Source organism: Lissotriton vulgaris, chromosome 8 (assembly GCF_964263255.1).
Source record: "Lissotriton vulgaris chromosome 8, aLisVul1.2, whole genome shotgun sequence".
Classification (NCBI taxonomy): Eukaryota; Metazoa; Chordata; class Amphibia; order Caudata; family Salamandridae; genus Lissotriton; species Lissotriton vulgaris.
The window spans coordinates 197,963,297-197,988,500 of NC_141696.1; positions in this window are offsets into that span (position 1 = coordinate 197,963,297).

A 25,204-nucleotide genomic window follows, 5' to 3' on the forward strand; every position below is an offset into this window, starting at 1 on the left:
AACAGGAAACACTACCACTCAATAAATGCCCTGGTGGTGTGTCTTGCCAACATGATTATCTCACATGTCTCTGCACGTTTTCCAGGATCGTGCCACGATGCTTTCATCATGAGGCGTAGCAGGGTACCACAGATGATGCTGCAGCTGCACAACCACCGGGCATGTCTTGTTGGTGAGTATACTCTGTCAGCTATGTATGTCAGTATGTCACACCTTCTTCATCTGAATCATATTATACACTCATTTCCATGATGTGGATTTGCAGGAGACGCTGGATATCCAAACATGCCGTGGCTAATGACTCCACTACGCAACCCCAGGACAGCTGCAGACCAGCGGTACAACAATGCTCATGGGAAGACCAGGCGGGTGATTGAGCGGACATTTGGAGTCCTGAAGAGCCGGTTCAGGTGCCTGGACAGGACAGGCGGAGCCCTCCAATACAGCCCACGCAAGGTGTGTGACATCTTCACTGTGTGCTGCATGCTTCACAACATGGCAGTGGAGAAGGCCGTGCCGCTCTACCTTGACCCTGATGAGCTGGAACATCCGCCCGTAGAGGATGAAGGCCTTGCCCAGGATACCAGTGATGAGGAGGTAGAAGATGATATCCGGAGTCACCTCATCCGCAACTTCTTCTCATAATGGTGAGTCATAGCTGGTTATATGTAATACATGTATTACAGAGTTGCATGGGTAGCATGATGTGTATGCAGCAGACTGTATGCAATGTCACTTGGATGTCTGTAGTGCTGTGTCACACAGGTGCAGATGTAATGCAACACACATACGTGCTATGTGTGTACTTGGAATGTACAGGTGTACTACAACAACTGGATATTGAACAGGACATTGTCTGAATGACATTGTACAGAATTTGACCCCTTGTGTGCCACTCTCATCCATAGCTCACCCTGCCTGTTGTCCATTTGGGTCATCGTGGTCACCCTGCTATTGCTGAAGATGATTGCAACGTCAGCCTAATCAACGGAGCATGCATGGACATGTGGAGAAGTCATTTTGGGTAAGGACTCATACGAGGCTGTTTACCGTTGGTATGTGTTGAAACGTGTGGTACATGTTCATGTGCATGTAGTGCGACCATGAATACATGCAACAACAATATGTTACTTATTACATGTATGCCCACTCCCATGACAGGATAGTCACCCCATCTGACAGTCATCTGTAGTAGTTGTATACTCTGGTGGATGCATCAATGTGTGTAGACATTGCCACTGCAACATTGCATATACCATGGTTTGACATTGTGTCAGAGGTCTCAAACACGGACTCTGTGGGGGATTGCAGCATCACTGTGTGCATTTGAATGTGACTGGATCCTCACCTCCACCTTGTGGGACAGTCCAGTTCGGTTGCCATTCTACCATGTCGTGTAGGTGTTGCCCACTGTATGTTCCACATGTCCTGAGAATTGTCCTGTGAATCTGTGGACATGGATGCATTGCCCCTTGTTGCACTATTTCATGTCACTGTCATGTCGTTACCTCCGTGCAGGTTGAAAATACTTCTCCACCAGCCTTCACAGTGAGTAGCACTTCTGTTTTGAATCACATGATGCCATGTATGTTTTGCTTGAGACATGACAATGTTGGGATGATGCATATCTTAATTATTGTGTTGCACCAGTGGAGTGCGGTCATTCACATGATTCTCGAGTCCCGTGCAGCATTTATGTGCAATGGTAGGGTATCATTTTGTGGTTTGGTTCAACTTCACTTCCAGTTGATATTTCTTCTAACAGCATCTCATGTTTAGCTTAGTAATGCTATGTTGATAGATCAAAAGACTGGCTACAGAGTGCCTTCATTGCATGTAGGTCATTAGCTTCCTCATCATATGTGATTCTTACAGCTGTTGTGGGTGAAGTAAATTTTGCCTGCATGGCCCTTATGGGTACACATGATCAAAAACAGATATTACAGTCTGCGTAAGTAGCATTGCCAACTGTTTTCATTTGTTTGTGAGGTCCACCGCATCTGAGCCAGTGAATGTATTTTTACCAACATAGGTCTAATTGCATGGTTGCTCACTTGTGAGCGTTTCACAATACTCTAATGGATCACAGACTGTCCTAGGTTTTATGTGTCCGTGTCATTGCATCGGATCTGATGTGATAGCATGATGACTAATGTAATGTTGTCTCCAGTCATTTTACTTCACAGGTGTGACTGGTACAGTGTATCACATGAGGTTTTTGTATTAGCAGTGACATGAGAATGTACTCCTAATGGTTATTTGCCTCTGTTTCAGGTCTCCCTCCCAGCAGTTCCCATCCTCTCCTTCCGTCGCCTGATCACCCTTTTGTGTCTGTCATTTGTACTCAGACCAAGGGGCTATTTGGAGGTGGAACCCTTTGAGCATCACACCACTCTGATGAAGAAAGGTACGGCCAGTCCTTGACAGGCTTCTACCCAATATTACTGCTGCATTACAGGTGACATCATTAATAGTGTCATTTTGAGTCCTTGCCAATGCACATGTATGTTTGACAGTGCTCCATGGGCTCACAATGTAATTAATTCATGTTGTGCATGACGTGTGTTTATTTTTAAGATTCTGCCGCCTTCATGTCAACGGACATGTCCTTCTAATGTGCATGTTTAGTATTGGGCATGTAGTATGCTTATGCTTGTTATGTGTTGACGTGTCCAGCGGGCACATGCATGGTGTATGGGAAGGCTGTAATACTATATTTTGTGTAAGGTCGATGGCTTTGTAGCAGCTGTTCAGCTTTCCACACCCTAGCTGTAGTCTACACCTGCTGACGCTGTGTGTCCTGTGCCCCACTTGTCTGTAAGGGCCCTGATACAGTGACTGTGATCTTTGGTCATTACTGTGCCATTTTATTTGCATTGACCCCGAGTGAGTCAGACACTCCTGCCTTCACATTCACATGTAACTTTGTGGCTTACAAATGCCCTTGCGGTATGTGCCCATTTGGCAAGTTGTCACACCCCTCCTGCCGTCATGTCTTCACTCATTGCTGCTGCATGCACAGGCTCGATGCAGCACACACAATCCATGTACACAGACACCCACAGGATGACCCTCCTTCCATCCTTTTGTAGAGCATGCTCCTGCCACCCTACACACAGACAACACCAGACAATCACCCTCCTGGTATCACAATGCTTCTGACTCAGCCACTGCAGCTTATGTGTCTGTGTGTGCAGCACATACTGGCACAACTATGCAGATTCACATGACATTGGGTCTACGTACCACCAGGTCATGTGCCGTGTACAGCACACACACACCTTCCATAGGCACAATATTGTACATTGTTACCTTGTCAACACCACAGCAGGAAAAATCATCTTGCTAACAGTCACGTGGCAGTACACAACCTGGTCACACCACTTCGACATAGCTGTCATAGTCAGTCAAGTTGCCACAGGGGACACACACCATGACCACGTCTCTTGGGTGTGGTGTGATTTACCCAGTCTCGTGTAGGTATGTGTCAGACGTGGGTAGTTGTTCTGTATGCGTTGCTCCCATAACAGGAGTCTAGTACTTGTAGCTACATAGGGGTAGGTCACCTAGTCAGGTGTGCTTGTGTAGAGAGCAACAGCCCATTGCCCACAGTCTGTCTTGCCACCCTTGTCCTTTGCGCCATTCATGACATCCACAGTACTGCATCATGTTGATGATAGTTCACATAACCCTAGGACACAATTGTAGGTACTCCCTACGTGGACAACTAGTTTTGTCACCATGATCTGTACACCTCAATTTGACTCTCCGGGGCCTGGCTGTGATAGCAGTTTGGCATCCAAACCCCCCTCCAGCATTTACTATCCCACACAGTTGTGTCTTGCCATCCATGTATGTAGTTGTTAGTGATTTCTGACCGATGTGTGTCCTCACACGGAATCTGATACAAGTGTGTGGATTGCTGCTGTTTGTTGTATACCCTTGCATTGTATACATTTGCACACACATATCATTTTATGCTGTGGTTCAAAGATAAATCGACAAATGCGTATGTGGTTCAGTGTATTTATTTGGTGATATTGTGCTGTAAACGTGAATAGGTGCTGTACATAAAGGGGTTGAATCCAAAGGTCAGTGGTGGAGATGAGATGCCTTACAGTTACTCTCAACAGAGTCCAGGCCACAGTGCTTGGCATCATCGGGTAGACTGTGACCAGCAAGTCCATGTGGGAGAGTCGCATAGGGGATACTGTTGCACCCAGGGGCAATATGCCAGGTCCTGTGTCCTGGGAGTCGTGCATGGGCCACTGCCCCTCAACGTCTTAGCCGTAGACGACCCACCTTCCTTGGGGGGCCCTCAGGTGCAGGCCTGGACGATGCATGGGAAGCTACGTCAGAGAGTTCCTCCTCCTCCGCCTCCCCCCTCCCTGCGGCTGGTGTCACACTTTGCCGTGATGTTGATGGCCTTGTGACACAGGGAGGGTGCTGCATGTTGGCAGCTATCTGACGTAGCGATTGGCTCATTTCCCGATGCACCGTCAAGAGCTGAGCCAGACTTTCCTCCACCCGTCCATAATGTTGTTGTTGCCTGGCTATTTGCTCTGCCTGCTGTTCTTTCACCTGGTTGAGGACCTCCGCAAGCTGGCCTACCTCCCTGGTGTCCCGCCGGTATGCCTCCAGGATGTTAGTGAGTTCAGGCATACCGGGCCCTGCAGCTGGCTAGCTAGATTCCCGCCTCCGCCTTGCACCTCTGCCACCACCCTGACCCACATGTGCACCGCCTGCGCTTGTGGGCACATCCGGTCGACGGGCCCCCCGAGTGCTGGCAGAGTGGAGGTTGTCAGCCACCTCAGGGGCGCCCGACAAAGGGTGTCCCTTATCTTCAGACAGGCCCTCTGATGGATCATGTGCAAGGCTCTGACCTGTCTGCTGTGATGTGTTGGGAATGGTTCCGGTGGTTGGCAGAGATGTTTCTGGTACAGTTGCTGCAGGTGTTTGGGATCCAGAGGTGCCAGGTTGGTTGGGGTCATCCACAGTGCGTTGAGTGGCATGGCTGTCGGTGGGGTCTGTGTCCCGGCTGAGCCTGGGACTGGGATCCTTCTCCCCCCTGGGGGGGGGTGGGCTCCACACGTTGCCCTGTGTGTGGGAGAGAGAGAGACACTGTTAAGGCAGTATCAAGTGACATATTGTTTATTTATCCATTATCTGCATCACTGTTCCACATGCTTTACATTGTTGTCATTGTTCAGTTGTGCATGTAGTGGTAGTAAATTGACATGTACTCAGGGGTATTTTCATTCTTCCATTCTCTTGACAATGACTGACACAGCCATTGCTGTGCCTTGTATTGCCAGCACAACACATGTTAAGCATTGCTCAGGTTGACGCAACATCCAGGATATGGTGAAAATCCTTATGCCTGCGTCAAGCATGCACAGAGTTTAGATGCAGCATGTTGATGTAAGAGACAGGGCATCATAAATTTGCATGACATCAACTACTTTGGATGTATTTTGCTGTTCCGTGATGGCCAAACAATGCCAACACCCCTGGACCTGTACACACACTTATCGATCATGGCTTTTGAACATGTCACTTCTCTAAGACGCATCACCTTGTCAATACCCATGTCCATGTTGTTACTTACGTGCATCCACATCAGTCATGAGATGGGGCACGTGCATTGTTTGGAAGGCACAATGGACTGGAGCTTCTGCAATGTGCATGTCTTACTTGTATGCATATTCATATGAGTGAGTGTTTAGTTGTGATACATGACAATTGTGACATTGTTGCACTCCTATGCTTGTTCCCAGGGGATGAGTTTCTGTAAGGGGTGTATATGACAGGCCATGTCAGTAGTTTGCGTCTGATTAGCAAGCCTCCATCGTTAATTATTTGGCTGCCCCCTGATGTGGCATGCTGGCATATTTGTGATTTTGGGTTCATGCACAGGATGTGTGACCTAGTCCTGGTGTTTGTGTTTGCAGTGATCACATGAGAGACATGTGGTGCCTACACCTGTGCCCATTGTGTACTACAGACCATTCCCAAATGTGTGTCCTGACACAGTACATTGTCCACTGCAAATGGTGGGTGTGTTGCAGGCAATTAGTAGATGACTGCTGTCCCTGGACATTCATCTCTATGGTGTTTTGAAGGCCTGTGCAGTGCTTGGGTGCAACTGTCTGCGTGCCCAGGGGGCTGAGGTGAGGTGACTGAGGCAGGTAGACAGAGGGATGGAGGGAGACAGAGTGAGGGAGGGAGTGCAACAGGGGGAGGGGGCGACAGGGGGAGGGGGCGACAAAGGGAGAGGGCAACAGAGGGAGTGGGCGACAGTGGGAGTGGGCGAGAGAGGGAGACAGGGATGGAGCCAGGTTGTTTGTGCGTGCTTGCTCGCTACACTGCCTTACTGTGCCACAAAATGTTGCTTCTCTGGAATGCCGGGCCCCGGGGGAAGCAGAGTCGCAGACTAGTCTTCCCCCGGGGTCTTTTGCGCAGGGGATAGGCCAGGTAGGGGAAGGGGAGGAGTCAGGGGGTGGGTATTTAGGCGCGGGGAGGAAGGGAACTTCCTCTTTCTGCGCCTGGCACCATCGGGAGGGAGATCAAAAGGAGGTTAGTTTAGGGCTAGTTTTTCTTGGAGTTACCGTAGTGTCAGGTTTGGGTAGGAGTTCGTCCGGAGCTGTGTCACGGCAGCTGTTTTTTTTTTGTACAAGCCTGTAGCATAGTTTTTGGCGAGATGTCGGGGGTATCCGCGGAACAGGTCTGGGAGGCCTTGCTTTTGCTCGCGAGGGCCGGTCGGGAAGACCTTATCCAGCCGGGGGTTTTGGTCCAGGCCTGGGTGGGGGCCACCAGGGGCACGCGCGCTGCCTCGGCCGGGGTTAAAGCCGCGGTGGTGGCCTGCCAGGATGATGAGCAGGACGCTGCGGGCCCGGATTGACGAACGGAGGGGGGGCGGAGTGCCCAAGGACCCGGCGCGAGGTGGGAAACGCAGGAGCCTGCCCCCGCGGGCCTTCCCTCTGCTCAGGTTTTTGCCTGGGGCCTCGGGGGTGGCCGTGAGGGCCGCGCCCCCTGCGCTTCCGCCCCAAGGGCCTCTGCTGGTGCCGGCCGGCGCTACGCAGGATGAGGGACAGGCGGACAGCCTTTCTGGGCCTGCCCTGGAGCAGGCGGGAACACCGGGTGGGGGGGGGCCCTGGGTTTTCCGGGCGGCTGGCTCTCAATGATCCTGGGGAGGATGTGCTTGGGGACGCCTTGCGAGAGTCTGAAGGGCTGGAAGAGGAGGCCCACATTGACCTGTCCACCGGCTCTAGGGCTGGCACGCCGGCCATGGTGAGGCAGGTGGCGGTGGGGGACCTGGGGGGCCGGAGTGGGACCCCCACTCTGGTTCCCATTGGCGGGCCTGGTTGGGTTCCTGGTTTTCCGCAGGTGGGTTTCTTCCCCCAGGGGGCTGAATTTTTTGGCTACTGCCCGCACCCTCCCCCTCAGATCTGGGGTGCCGCTTCCTGGGAGGACAGGGCCCGGGGAGAGAGGATCTTGGAGCAGATTCAGGAGGTCAGGTGGGCCGAGGAGACACGGGCCAGGGTGGGGGCCGTGTGGGGCCATGAGGTTGAGGGCCCTCCCACCCCGACCTCTGAGGAGGAAAGGGAAGCGGAGAGGGAGGAGGAGTCTAGGAGGTTCAGGGCCAGGAAGGCAGTGCAGGTCCACCCCCCCAGGGGGGGTATGGCAGGTGTAGGGACGGCCAGGACGGCTTTGAGGCCCGATGGTGCTGGGGCCCGCTCAGGTTTGAGCGGCCTGAGGGGTGGGCGGGGATCCAAGCCGGCGGCTGTCGGCAGAGCCCGGGGGTGCCTGGCGGGGCGCAAGACGGCTCCAAGACACAGGATGGAAGCAGTAGGGCAGTCCGCGGCGGCTGTCCCTCTACCGAGGGCTCGGGCACCTGCAACGCGTGGCGGATCTGGAGTGTGTGGGTGGGGAGGTGTGCAGAAAGGTGTGAAACGTGCGGTGAAGGAGGTGGACAATGTGGGTGTGGATCTGGAACCGGTGCTTGAGTTGGATTATGGTGCCAAGAGTGATGAGCTGGAAGACGGGGAGGTGCGGGATGACTTGGAAGGCGTAGGCGGCGCAGCGGACAACGGCGACCTTGGTGTGTTACAGGTCAAAACGGCGACGAAGACAAAGGCCGGATCGGCGGCAGTCCAGGTGACGGAGTCCAGAGGACGGCCCCGGGAGCGGACCTCGGCACTCACAGGTGAGGGTGCCTGGTGGGCAGCTTGGGAGGACGCCCCGCAGGGGGGGGAAGGTCGTAAGAGGACTTGCAGGTCGGTGGGTGTGGGGGACGGTTCTGTGCGGGAGGCGGTGAGGCCATCGGGCGATCCACCCGGGGATGGTAAGGAGGTGAATGGTAAGTCGGTGACTTTGGGGGTGCAGACGGACAAAGGGGATGGTAAGGATGAGAAAGGAGTGAAGGTGCCTAAGAAGCTCCCATATATGGGGCTGGCGATGCCTCTGGGGTCGCATCTCTCGGAGAAAGTCAAGGAGCGGATCTGGAAACATGAGTTTGTCGATGTCTTTAAGTTGCTCCATAGGGAGGTACAGGCTATGGAGGGGTCTAAAGAGGAGGAGTGGGAGCTGACGAGGCGCCCTAGGGTGCCGGTGATGATGGAGAATTGGACGTCAGCTTTCTTGATCTATGCCAGCGTTTATTGCCAGAGGTATTTGGACAGGGCGATTGCACTTTTTAAGTACATGGATATCATTCGCAAGGCACAGATGCAGTTCGGAGGTTTTTCTTGGTTAAGCTACGATGAGGAGTTTCGAGCAAGGGTTAGCGCGAATGCCGAGAAGTGTTGGGGGGAGGTGGATCAAAAGCTTTGGATGCAGTGGATGGCGTTGTCGCACTCCACGGCGTCCACTCACACCGCCAGCGGCCTACCGGTGGTGTGTCGGTCTTTTCCACCGCGTCCCGCCCAAGGCGGGGCGGGGGGTGGAACAGTGCCCAGCACCATTGTCTCGGGGCAGCAGTCCAAGCAGGGGGGTTATTCCACGGGGGCCTGTTGGAGTTACAATAGGGGGTATTGTTCCAGGTATCCCTGTAAATTCAAGCACGAGTGCTCAAAGTGCGGCGGGAAGCATGCACTTACGCAGTGCCTCAAGCTCGCCACCCCCTCGGAGCAATGGCGGAATGCCAGGAGGCGGGGCCAACCTGGACCGAAGGGCGCCTACACCGGTTAGGGTGGAGGCGATGGCCCCGTGGCTCTCGTGCTACCCGGATCAGGAGGCTGCGGCGTGGCTCTTCTGGGGTTTCACTGAGGGCTTTAGGGTGGCCTACCAGGGCCCCAGGGAGCGCGGTTGGGCCGAGAATTTGAGATCTGCCAATGAATTGCCGGGGGTAGTGTCTGCTAAGTTGAGGAAGGAGGTTGAGGAAGGAAGGGTGGCTGGGCCGTTTACTGACTGGCCGTTGCGGGACCTGATCATTTCCCCGTTGGGGGTGGTGCCGAAGAAGGAAGAAGGGGAGTTCAGGATGATTCACCATCTGTCATGGCCGGAGGGCCATTCGGTGAACGACTTTATTGCAGTGGAAGATTCGAGAGTGCTCTACGCGTCGGTGGACGATGCAATCCGCCTGGTGAGGGTGTGTGGGACGGGAGCAGAATTGGCGAAGTGTGACATCAAGTCTGCTTTCCGTTTACTGCCTATTCACCCGGCGGATTTTTTGCTCTTGGGCATGCAGTTTGGGGGGGCCATCTACGTGGACTAGGTTTGGCCCATGGGGTGCCCCATCTCCTGCGCTCTGTTTGAGCTTTTCAGCTATTTTCTGCAGTGGGTCTTGGTGCGGGTCAGTGGGTGTCGTGAAGTCACTCACTACCTGGATGATTTCCTCTTCCTGGGACGGGCGGAGACCGGGGATTGCGGCAGGGCCCTGTCTTGGTTCCAGGAGATGTCCTCGCATTTTGGGGTGCCTCTGGCGCCCGAGAAGACGGCTGGTCCCAGCTGTTGCCTCACCTTCCTGGGTATAGAACTGGATTCGGTGCGTTGGTTGGCGCGCCTTCCTGCGGCCAAAGTGAGGGAGATTCTTGCATGTTTGGAGTGGGCTGTGGGGGAACGGCGGATTCCTTTGAGGGCAGTGCAGAAGCTTCTGGGTTTCCTGAACTTTGCGTGTAGGGTGGTGCGGGCAGGGCGGACGTTCTGCAGGTGGCTCGGCATGGCCATGTCGGGGGCGGTGCTTCCACATCACAGGGTCAGGATCTCCATGGGGGTGAGGACGGACTTGAGGACATGGGTTACCTTCTTGCAGGACTTCAACGGTGTGTCTTAGGACTTTGACGAGGAAAGGGCGGTCTGGCAATGCCAAATTTACTCTGATGCGGCTGGGTCAGCGGGGTTTGGTGTCTTGTGGGATGGCAGGTGGTGTGCGGAGAGCTTGCCGGCCTCCTGGATCAAACAGGGCAGGAGCATTGCCTTCTTGGAATTCTTCCCTTTGCTGGTGGCACTGGTGGTGTGGGGGGAGGAATTTCAAAATAGGTCAGTGCTCTTCCACGTCGACAATATGACGGTGGTGGAGCTGGTGAATCATCAGAGGGCAAGGGACCTGAGGGTGCTGCGACGGTTGTGGAGGTTCATGTTGGCGTGTCTGCAGTTGAATGTGGTGTTTCGGGATAAGCATGTCCCTGTGGCGAATAATGACATTGCGGATGCTTTGTCTCGTTCGCAGTGGCAGCGGTTTCGACACCTCGCACCGGGAGCGGATACGTGCAAGACCGAGCTGCCGGCCGGCATCTGGGCCTTGGGGGAGTGAGGATGATTGGGCTGGTGGAAGGATCACTGGCTGCGACCACAAGGAGGACTTATCGTTTAGCATGGTCTGAATTTAGTGCTTTCATGGGCTGGACGGTGGATGGGGTAGTGAGTGGGGAGTCAACTGTGGTACAGGGGCCGAGGAGTTACGTGTTGGCTTGCATGGATCAGGGTTTGACTGCGGCTACGATATCTGGAAAGTTGGCAGGGATATCGTTCTACTGTGTTTTGTTCCTGGGCTTTGACCCAACTAAGGATGTGATTCTGGCCAGAATGTTGCGGGTTGGGGCAGGGAACGTGGGGTTGGGGGGGTAGGTTGAGAGAGGCGGTGATGTTTGAATTGTTGGTCAGGCTGGTGAGGGTGTTGCCGGAATGCTGTTATGACCTGGGTGAGGTGGGTCTTTTCCGCTTGTGCATGGTGTGGATGTTTTTCGGGGCGTTCCGGGTGTCTGAGCTTTTGGGTACGAGAAGTGGGGCTGGGAGGTTGTTTGAGGAGGTTTGTGTGGATGAGGGGCGCTTGGGTATTTATCTGCGATGCTCCAAGACGGATCAATTGAGCAGAGGCAAGTGGGTGTGGTTGAACGAGTCTGGCATGGCGGTTTGCCCAGTGTTGGAATGGCGAACTTTCCTGGGGACAGGGGGGGTGCGTTGTGGGGAGATTTTTTGTCACGCATCTGGCGCGAGAGTGACGGCGGGCCAGTTGTTGGCCGTGTTGCGTAAGGCCTTGAGGCGTTTGGGCATGGATGAGGCTGGTTTTGGGACCCACTCTTTCCGGATTGGGGCTGCGACTGCGGCGGCCAGGTTGGGTTGGTCCTGGGATAGGATTAGGAGGATTGGGCGATGGAAGTCGCGCTGTTGTGAGAGGTATGTGAGGAAGTAGGATGGTCCCAGGCAGGATGTTGGTTGTTTCGGACTGTTTTTCTTGTTCTAACATCTTTTTCTTCGTAGGTTGCGTGGGTGGACCGGGCGGTAGGACGGTGACTTGGATTGTTGGGCACTCCTTCGTGCATTGGGCATCCAAATATGCGGAGCAGCAGGTTTACGGCCGTAACCTGGGACTGAAAGGACACTTGCACGAGGTACAATGGTGGGGCAGAAGTGGAATGCGATGGGGGGCACTACTGCCCTGGCTCGCAAAAATGGTCCCACAGAGGGGATGGCCGGATTTGTTGATCATTCTTCTGGGGGAGAACGACCTGGTGCAACTGTCTGCATTGGCATTGTTACAACTCATGCAGCGGGACCTGGAGGTTTTGAAATCGAGGCTTGCGGGGACCTGCATTGCCTGGATGGAGTTGGTCCCCAGAAAAGTGTGGAGAGGGGCTGTGAAGCATGGAGCCATAGAGAAGGCTCGGAGGAAGTTCAATAGGGCTATGAGACTCTACTGTGCGGACAAGGACATTAAGGTTATTGCACATGGCGGGATACGACTGGAGGAGCCATTACTTTTCAGGGATGACGGGGTGCACTTGGCCCAGCTGGGCAATGCGTACTACATGATGGAGATGAGAGATGTGGTGAGCAAGTTGTGGAATGAGGCTATCTGGTGTCGCAGGGAGTGAATGGTGTGTGTGTGGTGGATGGGCAGCCCTGAGGGGGGGGGGCAGTGAACCGCCCTACAGGGGGTTCACTGGTTGGCAGGATTTTAAGGGACAAGGGGGTCAAGAGCGGGCACACCCATCCCTTGGGGGGGAGTTCGTAGGGCGGATAGAAGCGTGAATGGCACGACGCAAGGAGTGGGGCTGGATGACGAGTGATTGAGGGGCAAGAATAAAGCATGGTTGGAGCCTCTAGGGCTTGGTGATGAAGCGGGACGAGTGAAACGAATGAGGGGGCAGTGTGAGTGGGGGTTTGTTGTTATTATTATGTTGATGTTACTGTTATGTACACATTCGCAGTTCTGGTCTAATGAAATGGCCTTTTACGCTGACACTGCGTGGTCTGTTTATTGCGCGAGGTGTGTCCACCACATGAAATTGTTTGGCAACTGTAGTATACTATCTTGTGTGATATTTCCCTATCCCTGTGCATTGGGCATGGTGCTTGGGTGTGTCCCTGGGACATATGGGATGGGAGTAGCCTCCTACCCTCCACCTTCCACCCTTTGTGCCTCCCCCTTGCATCAATCCCCATGTTGTTTAGTCATGCAGGGACTCATGGCCACCCACCCCATGCTGCTGGGCACTGTTGTAAGTCCAGCCCTGTAACATGTTTTTCTTGTACACTCACCAGGCTCAACGGCTCCTTCTATTCCATGTACTCCCACCAGTGCCAGCCGCTCCATGACTTTCTGCTCCCAGGGATGGTATACAGGAGGTCTGCGGGGACCACCACCTCCAGTGTGGTGTGCAGCGGTGTAGTCCTGGTCCATCTTCCTCCTGACCATCCTCCGCAGATCGTACCACCTGTTCTGGCAATCCGCCCTGGTGCGCCTGATGGGTGCAACAGCATTGATCCGGTCTACGATCCTTTCCCACAGGCGAGTTTTTTCTGCCATGCTGGTCTGTCTGACCAATGTGCCAAACAGCTGTGGCTCGACTCTGATGATTTCATCGGTAAGGATCTCCATCTCCGGGTTAGTGAACTTTGGATTCTTGGGTGTGCCCATGGTGTGGGATGTATGTGATTGAGGGGGTGATGGTGTGTATGGATGAGGGTGTGTGGTTCTGATTGTGAAGGGGGTGGTGTGGGTGTAGATGTGATAGGGTGTATGTGTGAAGGTATGTTGCTGCAATTGTTGGTGTGCTCTCGGTTTCTTTGCTATAATGGGTATGTTGCAAAGGATGATGGGTTGTATGTGTGGACCCTTTTATAGGTGAAGATGTGGGTGTGGCTTATTTTGAATTGGTTGGGTGTGTCATATATGGGGTGGTTGTCAGTGTTGACCTCTGTTTAGCTGTGACCAGTTCATTCTTACTCAATGGTGTGTACACAGGAGACATGTTTGGTGTTGTTGTGGTGTTTTGGGTTTTGGCGTTGTGTGCGTGCGGTACTTGGGCGTGCGATCGAGTTGTACGGGCCGTTGGCGGGTCGGGGGCTTGCGTACGCTTGTTGGGGGGGTGTGTGTGCGGTACTTGGCCGTGCGATCGAGTTGTACGGGCCGTTGGCGGGTGGGGGGCTCGCGTACGCTTGTTGGGGGGGTGTGCGTGCGCTACTTGGGCGTGCGATCGAGTTGTACGGGCCGTTGGCGGGTCAGGGGGCTCGTGTACGCTTGTTGGGGGGGGGTGCGTGCCGTACTTGGTCGTGCGATCAAGTTGTACGGGCCGTTGGCGGGTCGGGGGCTTGCGTACGCTTGTTGGGGGGGGGTGCGTGCGGTACTTGGGCGTGCGATCGAGTTGTACGGGCCGTTGGCGGGTCGGGGGCTCGCGTACGCTTGTTGGGGGGGTGTGCGTGCGGTACTTGGGCGTGCGATCGAGTTGTACGGGCCGTTGGCGGGGGGCTTGCATACGCTTGTTGGGGGGTGTGCGTGCAGTACTTGGCCGTGAGATCGAGTTGTACGGGCCGTTGGCGGGGGGGCTCGCGTATGCTTGTTGGGGGGGTGTGCGTGCGGTACTTGGTTGTGCGATCGAGTTGTTCGGGCCGTTGGCGGGGAGGGGGCTTGCGTACGCTTGTTGGGGGGTGTGCGTGCTGTACTTGGGCGTGCGATCGAGTTGTACGGGCCGTTGGCGGGTCGGGGGCTCGGGTACGCTTGTTGGGGGGGGTGCGTGTGGTACTTGTGCGTGCGAGCGAGTTGCTTGGGGTGGTGCGTGCGGTACATGTGCGTGCGATCAAGTAGTACGGGCCGTTGGCGGGGGGAGGGCTCGCGTACGCTTGTTGGGGGGGTGTGCGTGCGGTACTTGAGCGTGCGATCGAGTTGTACGGGCCGTTGGCGGGTGGGGGGCTTGCGTACGCTTGTTGGGGGGGTGTGCGTGTGGTACTTGGGCGTGCGATCGAGTTGTACGGGCCGTTGGCGGGTCGGGGGGGGGGCTCGTGTACGCTTGTTGGGTGTGCGTGCGGTACTTGGGCGTGCGATCAAGTTGTACGGGCCGTTGGCGGGTCGGGGGCTCGGGTACGCTTGTTGGGGGGGGTGCGTGCTGTACTTGTGCATGCGAGCGAGTTGCTTGGGGTGGTACGTGCGGTACTTGGGCGTGCGATCGAGTTGTACGGGCCGTTGGCGAGTCGGGGGGCTCGCGTACGCTTGTTGGGGGGGTGTGCGTGCAGTACTTGGGCGTGCGATCAAGTTGTACTGGCCGTTTGTGGTTCGGGGGCTCGCGTACGCTTGTTGGGGGGGTGTGCGTGCGGTACTTGGGCGTGCGATCGAGTTGTACGGGCCGTTGGTGGGTCGGGGGCTCGTGTACGCTTGTTGGGGGGGGGTGCGTGCGGTACTTGGCCGTGCGATCGAGTTGTACGGGCCGTTGGCGGGTGGGGGGCTCGCGTACGCTTGTTGGGGGGGGTGTGCGTGCTGTACTTGGCCGTGCGATCGAGTTGTACGGGCCGTTGGCGGGTGGGGGGCTCGCGTACGCTTGTTGGGGGGGGTGCGTGCGGTACTTGGGCGTGCGATCGAGTTGTACGGGCCGTTGGCGGGTGGGGGGCTCCGGTACGCTTGTTGGGGGGGGTGCGTGCAGTACTTGTGCGTGCGAGCGAGTACGGGCCGTTGCGGGGGGGGGTCGCGTAGGCTTGCGCGAGGGGTACACGTGTGGTATGTATTGATTGCGCTTGCTGTGAGGCATGGGATCCCGTACGAATCCATCTTCATGCGTGACTAATTTGGCCCGTACGAATCGCGTACAGGGTTCCCCAACTGGATCGTACTTGTGTGGTTGTACGGCAGCTTTACAAATCGTACGGTTTGATTTCCGACGCAGAGTCGTACGGGGCTTCGACTGTTGTTCGTACGGATGGCTGATATTCGTACGGGAATAGGCGCAAAAGGATCGTACTACGCAGGTCGGATGGTTTTTTTCAATTCGTACAGATTCGGCTACGAATACGAATCGTACGGGGAATTTTTTTTACCGGATCAGAATCAAGCCCACAGTGTCTAAATCGTATGGATAATATTTTCCTGTAAGTGTGAAATGATGAAAAATAGACACTAGGTGGCGCATATGGAAAAGAATTAGACATACAGTACTTCAAGCGTGCCCAATAATAAAGTGAATAATTTTGAAATCGTCATGTTGAAAGTTCGTGGCAGTCTCAAAATCCATATCGATGAAGTGCCACTCGAAACAATACCTTCCTCTTGCAGAAGGCCTGGAAAGTCCACTCGATGTAACTGAGGGGACAGGAGCACAATAAAAGAAGGACTTAAGCACTCGGTCATGCATAATCTCAACGCTCCATGACGCTGACGTGACAGTCAACAATTGTGTAAACTTAACCCTTCGTGACGCTGACGTGACCTGAGGAGAGGCGCGGTGTTTTCATGGATGACGAGGAGCTCCACAGAATCACCGATATCGTGGTGACATTTTTTTGCGACATCACTCAACACACAGCTGGCAAAGAAGCAGGTCCTCAGCTGAACAAAACGACCGTTGGAGCACACGGTGAGCAAAACACAGTATCTTATATACGGCAACAGGGTGCAAGGTCAAAACATTTCACTAAGCCAGTGGTCAGCACTCCGGGGCTCGATGTTGGCCCCAGATTACAGCAATAAATCTTACAATCTCTCCAACTTGTTTAAAGTTGCCGCCTCACACAAACTGCTGATTTCCAGGCATACCAGCCATGCAATGTTTCACATTGAGGCTCGGTCTAACTCTGAAATACCGACGGCCTCGATAATAAATCTGCAAGTTTAAAACAAATAGGGCACACAAAGTCCAACGCTGGAAACATACCTTTAAAAAAGGATGTCTTCATTAGGCTGTCAGATGTAACATGAAACCGGTGGGGCATCAAAAGCGTTGCTAGTCTTCTTAAAGCTGTTTTCACAGTTAATTTGCAATCATCATTGTAGTTACATGTTTCAAGTTCCAAATGTAGTTCCTGCACACGTAGTTCTTTCTCCCTCGTTGCCATTGTTACAATGTCAAATGAACATTCCCACCCTTGTCGCCATTGTTACAATGTCAAATGAACATTTTAAAATAAGTAGATCCAATAATCGTAGGTGTACTTAAGTTGGTTTATTAGTCATAGTTGGTAGAAAGGAAGGCCCCACCAGGAGCAGCATCCAGCTGCTCAGCCCCATTCACTCAAACTGACCACACATTCAAACCATGCATACATGAACATTCTAATGACATCACACACACAGGCTGAGCAGCAGACAAGGAGAAGAACAGAATATAACAACTACTCATCCTGCACTCATGTGACACTTCACTCACCTGTCCCCCTCACTGCTCAATATGCAACTTACTCAAACAAGCCCATCAGTAATCATACATTCATTGGTCCCATTCTGAACTTGCATTCGCACCCAAATTCATAAATTCATACGCCACCTCACTCACCCTGCACACTCCTCTTACCCTACTCTCGCACTGTTGCATCGCTCACCGTGCACTCACATGGGCACTCTTGTCACCCACACAGTGTGCAGAGGGTTAATCTCCCTGCTACAGAGAACATGTACTATGCAGATCACAGAACAGAGTGCTAGTAAACTATGAGTAGTGCTATAAAAAAATGAAATGTTTGTCAGAAAGGTGCTATAGAGAGATGAGGTGCATTGTTGGTGAGTGGCAGTGAAGGAATTCATGGAGGAGGAGGAAACGGGGGTGGGGCACCAAAAAAGACTGTTGCACCGTGTGCACCAAGTGTTAGGACCAGCCCTGGCTGGGAGTGTTAGTCCTCTCTGAATTTCTGGTCTAGTGACTCCCCTGCTTCTGGTTATATTATTATTTACATTTGTAGTGCGTTACTGTTACCAAAAGATGTACTGTGGCTAACAACCATCTGCTGCCTGTAGGCAAATGAGAAACACACAGAAGGAGAAGGAGAACCAGCCAAATGGGGTAACCTACAGAGCATAGAGAAAGGTTTCTTGGACACCTAGGGAGAGGGACGAATAAGTGTGCCTCAGGCAACAGGAGTATGTGGAGGCTGGGAGGTGCCAGGCATATAGGCATAATGGGTGTGGTTCTCTGGCTAGTTAGATGGGGAAGTTAGGAGTGCAGTGGAAAGCTGTGAGGGGGAAGTCTATAGCTATTGCCTGGCATCTCACCCTAAAGTGCCTGGCTCTGCTGTCTAAACTCCCAAAGAGCCGATGAAAGGTCATTCAAAGTGGACACTATAGGTCATGGAGGCTGGATAGGTGCCAGGGGTCCGATTCACAGAACTAACTTAAGACAAAATCCTAAACTTACTACCATTTTGGTATTCATAGAAGGCACTTACTCATTTTGGTATTCACAGAAGGCACTTACTCATTTCGGTATTCACAGAAGGCACTAACTCATTTTGGTATTCACAGAAGGCGCTTACACATTGATGAGTAAGTGCTTTCTGTGAATTCCAAAATCAGTAACTTACTCATTTTGAGTAACTTACTCATTTTGGTATTCACAAAAGGCACTTACTCATTGATGATTACCAAAATGAGTAAGTGCCTCCTGTGAATACCAAAATGAGTAAGTGCCTTCTATGAATACCAAAATGGTAGTAAGTTTAGGATTTTGTCTTAAGTTAGTTCTGTGAATCGAGCCCTAAGCGCTTTTGGTGGGAGGTGAGTGGCAGTGAAGGAATTCATGTAGGAGGAGGAAATGGGGGTGGGGCACCAAAAAAGAGTGTTGCACCGTGTGCGCCAAGTGTTAGGACCAGCCCTGGCTGGGAGTGTTAGTCCTCTCTGAATTTCTGGTCTAGTGACTCCCCTGCTTCTGGTTATATTATTATTTACATTTGTAGTGCGTTACTGTTACCAAAAGATGTACTGTGGCTAACAACCATCTGCTGCCTGTAGGCAAATGAGAAACACACAGAAGGAGAAGGAGAACCAGCCGAATGGGGTAACCTACAGAGCATAGAGAAAGGTTTTTATATCTTCCTAAAGGATAATAGATTCTTGGTGGAGCGAAGCAAAGGAGGGTGTAAGTTCCATAACAGCGGGCCTGCACCAAAACAGCGAGACAGACAACTCGTGCCTTCTTGAAATAGGGAACAATAAGCAGAGTGGCACAGGCCGAGAGGAGCATGCAGGTCTGACCCGTATGCTTGGTGATGAGAGGATGAGAGAGGACAGCAAGGGAGTGAGGGAATTCGATTGAAGAGGTCAGGGATGAGGAGAAATGTGAATTGCCGAAGAGAAGTGTGGACACGCAAGAAGTGAGTGTGAGCCAAAGGTGAGGGCTTCTGTTAGAACAAAGGGGAGATGTGAAAGTTGAATGGGAGGACTGGAGAGGTGTAACATACAAATAGACAAAAATTTGAATGGAGAGACGAGGTGAATGAGAAGTGCTGAGGGGCACGAGAGGTGACCGGACCAGAGAGGCCATGAGATAAATGCGAGAGACTGTTAGAGATGAGGGCAGTGAAAAGAGAGAATGGCAAGAGGTGATTAAAGGTGAAGTGAGAGTTTGAATGGGGAGTGTTCCGAAGTTATAAAAGGGGGTGAAAGAAAATGGCCTGCAAAGTGAGAGAGGGATCCAAGGTTAGGAGAGGAGAGAGGGATGGAAGGGAGGGGGTGAGAGGAAAGCTGCATGGGTAAACTGCTTAACTCTGCAGAAAACCGCCAGGTATTTAAGGGACCCCAGCTTGCTATCCCAAAATACACAGCATCACATAACATAACATCACATAACATCACTTACATTTTCTTCCCACACAATTTAGTCAAGCCTGTCGCGTAATTTGGTCCTCACCTGCCTCATAATTCTAGTAGCCCTGCCTACAGGTTTAGAGATTTTTGTCAGGAGGGGGTCCTTACGCTTCAAAATGTTAACAGGGGGGTCTCGGCATCCAAATGTTTGAAGACCTCTGCTCTAGAGTGTTATGCTTTAGTGCACAATGGAGAGCTCATATTGGTGACTTTAGCCGAGTGGTGCAGTTGATGTAACTGAAACACTAAGGCACTGTGTGTTTGTCATTGAAAGTGTTTGCTAGTGGAACTGAATTTGAAGTGTTTCAAGGATCTCTTCTCCTACTAATGAGGTCTGTAGAGAATGATTGGCAATTAGAAATTTCCACTTAAAACAGATAATCCTACTTATCACAGGGATAAGCCAGGAGGCACTATACAATGAAGCAATGCAGCTCTTTAGTCAAAGTATGTCAAGTTGCCATAGAGACATGTAGTGCGTCTTCCATCCTGACAGTGACTCACGGCTTTACTGACAGAATCCAGGATGGCACAACATCATGGTAAAAAATATTGTTGCCAAATATATTGTGTCAAAAATTAGTTTAACACAATATTGTGCTCCTGGAATTATAATGGTCAGTACCAAATAACAGAAAAAATATAGATGACACTAAAATGTCCACAAATATACAAAAATAGTGACTTTTTAATATAAACAACATTTAAAGCAGGGAATGCTAAATATTTTAATATATAAATTTAATATAATGAAAATTAAATACATTCCACTAATATTAATATTACATAGAAATATATACTTATAAAAACTATATATATTTAAATTCCTAGCAATGATTTTAAATATTGAACAAATGGATATAATGTAAAATAAATATCTAAATAAAATGGTAAAATATAAAACCCCAAAAAACACATTTAATAATAATACTACAAACATAAAAATAAATTTCTAAATAAAAGCAAATAATACAATATAATAAAAAGCAAATAATAAATGGTATAAAATCAATTTACCCATCATTTATGAAAATTACTGGAGACTAAGAATATTACATATGCTATTCCCACTCTAGTTTTTATTATTACTATTAATTAATTAACTTCCCACCGCTCCAAACCTAGCAGCCTGGACCTACAAAGTAACTACCAAAATATGTATTCAATAATTTATATATTTAAAATGCATTATTTAGTTAACAATTAATAATTAATTGTTATTAATTATTACGTAATTAACCTCCCAACTTAGACCCCTCCAAACATAAAAGCCCACAACTAAAATACAATTAATATAATAAGTATTCTATAATTTACATATTCAAAATTCAATTATTAATTGACAAATAATAATTAATAGTTTATCAATTATTGTCTAATTAACGTCCCACCATATTCCCCTACAAACCTAGGATCCTGCAACTAAAATATAAGTAAAATAAATCAGTATTCCATATTTTACATATTTTAAAATCAATTTAACAATTAATAATAAATTGTTAATTCATTATTGCTTAATTAAATATCCAACCCTAGACCTCTACAAACCTAGCAACCCACAACTAAAATATAAGTAGAATAAATAAGTATTTCAGAAAATGTATTTAATTTAAAATCAATTAAATAATTAACTAAAGATTAATAATTAATTGCTAATTAATTATTACTTAATTAACTTCCCACCATATACCCCTACAAACCTAACAGCCAACAAACATATAACAAAAATAAATCAGTATATTCATAAAAAATAAATAAAATGTATTACATAATTCATAATTAGTTATTACCTTATTAACTTCCCACTCTATCCCCTACAAACTGAACAACCTGCTACTACGCAATAAATAAAAAATTAAATACAAAAACGAATTCACTTAAATGACATGCTATATTTTACATAAAATAATAACATCTATATAAATAATAGTAATACAAAATTAATGTTACAACTAAAACAACATTACAATAATTAAAAAAATGATATTTTCCACAACTATATTGCTGAAAGCAAATATTAATACCATTGATATTCTTTGAAACAATATTACTTACCTGAAAAATGCTATTCATATCAATGATATTCTTGCATCACGATATTTATGTCTCACAATATTTTATTTCAGATATTTCTGTCTCCTGATATTTACAGCTCAATATTTTGCCCAGACACCAGAAACCAAACAGGGGCTGCATGAAGAGGAATTGGAATGATGTACCCTCAGGGGCTGGCAAATATTTTTACTTGATGTATTGAGCAGGTTTTCGGAAGGGGTGCTGCATGCAGTTCTTGCAAGGACAAAGTAAAAACACTCAGACGAAGATTAAAATCGAAGTCAATTTCCAAAACCTGAAGTCCGAAATTGTTAAGGGTCATCCACCTACCTTAAAATCAGTAAGATAGCTCACTTGGTAGATGCACCTGTTTCACAAGCCTGTGTGAATTCTGCAGGCAAATTGTGTGAATTCCTATAATTTTCAATTTCCTGAGATCGGATTAAATGAGTATTATTGTATTGTAATTGTATTTATGTAGCGCTTACAACCCCTGAGGAGGCGTCGAAGCGCTTTTCAGCGAGTAGCACTCTACTCCAGAACCCAAAAAAGAGTAGTGGTGTATTAGTATAGTGAAATATGAGCTGCGGACATGTGATTCTGTTAGATGGATTGAAAAGGACAAGTGTCTCCTAGAAGTTACCACACAATTGTATAATATTCTGTAGGTAAAGACAGAAGGGGGTTATGGGTCCCGGGCCCTGGAAGGTCTATAGTAATAGAGTTATTTGTAGGAGGGTTTTACTTGTTCTCTGCAATGGGAGACCTCTTTCACACTGTGGATAAATACTTAGGTAGGGTGCTGGAACAAGTAAAGGTCATCACTCTTTTACTTTGAGAAATTCCAATTTATTTTTAGAAAGATCTAATAGATATCTGGCTCTTTTTGTAAGTAGAGTCAAATATAGCAAGCATAAGTCATTTGGTGATACATAAGTGAAACAATAATATTCTGTAGGAGTAGTGGCGGCCAGCACCGATCGGGGGCTGGGGTGAGTGGGTGTAACAAAAAAGAAAAAAACGTACCTGATTGCCAATTCTCTCCTCCATCGTTGTCCCCCAGCCAGAATAGGAAGCACCAGGCTCCCAACAGCCAAGCACAACGCTAAAATGCAGCGTTATCATTGGTCAGACCGCCATGGTTTGGTACTCAGCCAGGCAGTGGGAGCCTGGGCATAGGCATGGGCGGAAAATCCGTTCCGCTCCCGGATTTTGCGGATTTTCGGGAAATCCGCAATCCGCGAGATTTGCGAATTTCCCGCAAAATCCGCAAATCCGCGAGCAGCGGATTTTGCTCGCACTGCTCGCACTGTTCGCGTGAGTTCGCGCCCCGCGAATAAGTGCAAAATTGCAGAAATACGATCTTAGCAAAACTGAAAGTAACTACTTACCAGGTTCAAAAGTTCAGGCTCATCATTAGTAGCCATTTCCTGTAGTGCTTCCTGAGGGGCCCCTCCAGAGTTCAGTTGCCAGTTGAAACTATTATGTGACCCTGCTCTGAACCTCAGAATAGTTACACATATGCCACAAAGGTCCTGAATTACAGCTAAGGGAGACAAGCAGGAGCCAGGCTGGAAGTTAAAATCCATTAATCAGCCCCTAATTCATTATTGTCAGTTGGGGCAGGGCAGGTGTTGTAACTAATTTTGCAACAATGAAAGCACTTAGCAAGTGCAAAAGATCACTAATCAGGGCGCACTAAGGAAGCAGGTGCCAGCTAAAAAAATATTCTGTGACACATTAATCAGCCCCAAATTAATTCAGGTCACTTGAGACAGGGAAGGTGTGCTTTGCTTTGCCGAAAATAATGTACACTGGACAACCAGAGGGTGTGGTGATGAAACAGAGGGTGGCATGGGTGGGCCAGAGGGTGGCATGAGTAGTCAGAGAGTGGCAGTGGTGACAGGGAGTGGCAGTGATGAAGAAGAGTGTCCCAAACAGGCTGGACACGTAGAAACAACAAGTTCGCAAAACTTGCGACCCGACAGGTAAGTTCGCAAATTGCGAAATTGTAAAAACCCTCGCGAACTGGCAGAAACACGGGCGAACACAAAAAAAAAAAATCCGCAAATTCGCGGATTTTGCGGATTGCGAATCCGCAAATCCGCAAAATTCGCGAACGCGAGATCCGCAAAATTCGCCCATGCTTACCTGGGCATGTCTCCACCCAGGCTGTAATGCTGCCTGGGTGGAGAACATGCAAAGTGCGTGTTACACCTGACTTTTTCCGCTGGTTTATCCCAGACTTTTGAATTTTGGCCTCCTGTTTCTGACCTGGTTTTGTTGGTTTTATGACTCTGGGCACTTTACCACGGCTGATCACTGCTAAAGTGCATATGCTCTCCCTGTAAATTGTGCATATGGATTGGTGTTTCCATGATTTGGCTTGTTTGATTTACTACTAAGTCCCTAGTACGGTGCACTGTGTGTGGCCAGGGTCTGTAAGTCAAACGTTGCTATTGGGCCAGCAGCACTGATTGTGTCACCCACACAAGCAGCCTTTCAAAGGGGTCTCAGACCTGCAACTGTAGTGTCTGCGTGCAGTCTCTACTGCCATATCGACCTGGCAAGTGCACCCACTTTCCAGGCCCTAACCTTCCCTTTTATTACATGTGAGTCACCCCTAAGGTAGGCCCAAGGTACATCTGTGGGCAGGGTGCAGTGTATGTAAAAGGTAGAATAGCTTGATTGAGAGTAAGTGCAGGCATCAAGTGCCCTCGGGAGTCCCAACAGAGGCCGCTCCCTTCAATCAGTGCGCTGCTCTCGTGAGCATGAGAGCAGTGCCAGAATTGGCTTGGAAGCCTGCCTCAATAGAGAAGACGATGGAGGATTATTTAATGTATTGTATTATTATTATCATTTTTCCCCATCCACCCCACCACCTTTGGGACATGCAAGCCGCCATTGTCGGAAGGCAGGGACAAAAAAAGTGCCTTTGATTGCTGGTGCAGGGAGACGGGATGCTTCAGGCAGATGGACTAGAGAGTGGACAGGAATGTCTTGGACACCTAGGGAGAGGGACGAATAAGTGTGCCTCAGGCAACAGGAGTATGTGGAGGCTGGGAGGTGCCAGGCATATAGGCATAATGGGTGTGGTTCTCTGGCTAGTTAGATGGGGAAGTTAGGAGTGCAGTGGGAAGCTGTGAGGGGGAAGTCTATAGCTATTGCCTGGCATCTCACCCTAAAGTGCCTGGCACTGCTGTCTAAACTCCCAAAGAGCCGATGAAAGGTCATTCAAAGTGGACACTATGGGTCATGGAGGCTGGATAGGTGCCAGGGGTCCGATTCACAGAACTAACTTAAGACAAAATCCTAAACTTACTACCATTTTGGTATTCATAGAAGGCACTTACTCATTTTGGTATTCACAGAAGGCACTTACTCATTTCGGTATTCACAGAAGGCACTAACTCATTTTGGTATTCACAGAAGGCGCTTACACATTGATGAGTAAGTGCTTTCTGTGAATTCCAAAATCAGTAACTTACTCATTTTGAGTAACTTACTCATTTTGGTATTCACAGAAGGCACTTACTCATTGATGATTACCAAAATGAGTAAGTGCCTCCTGTGAATACCAAAATGAGTAAGTGCCTTCTATGAATACCAAAATGGTAGTAAGTTTAGGATTTTGTCTTAAGTTAGTTC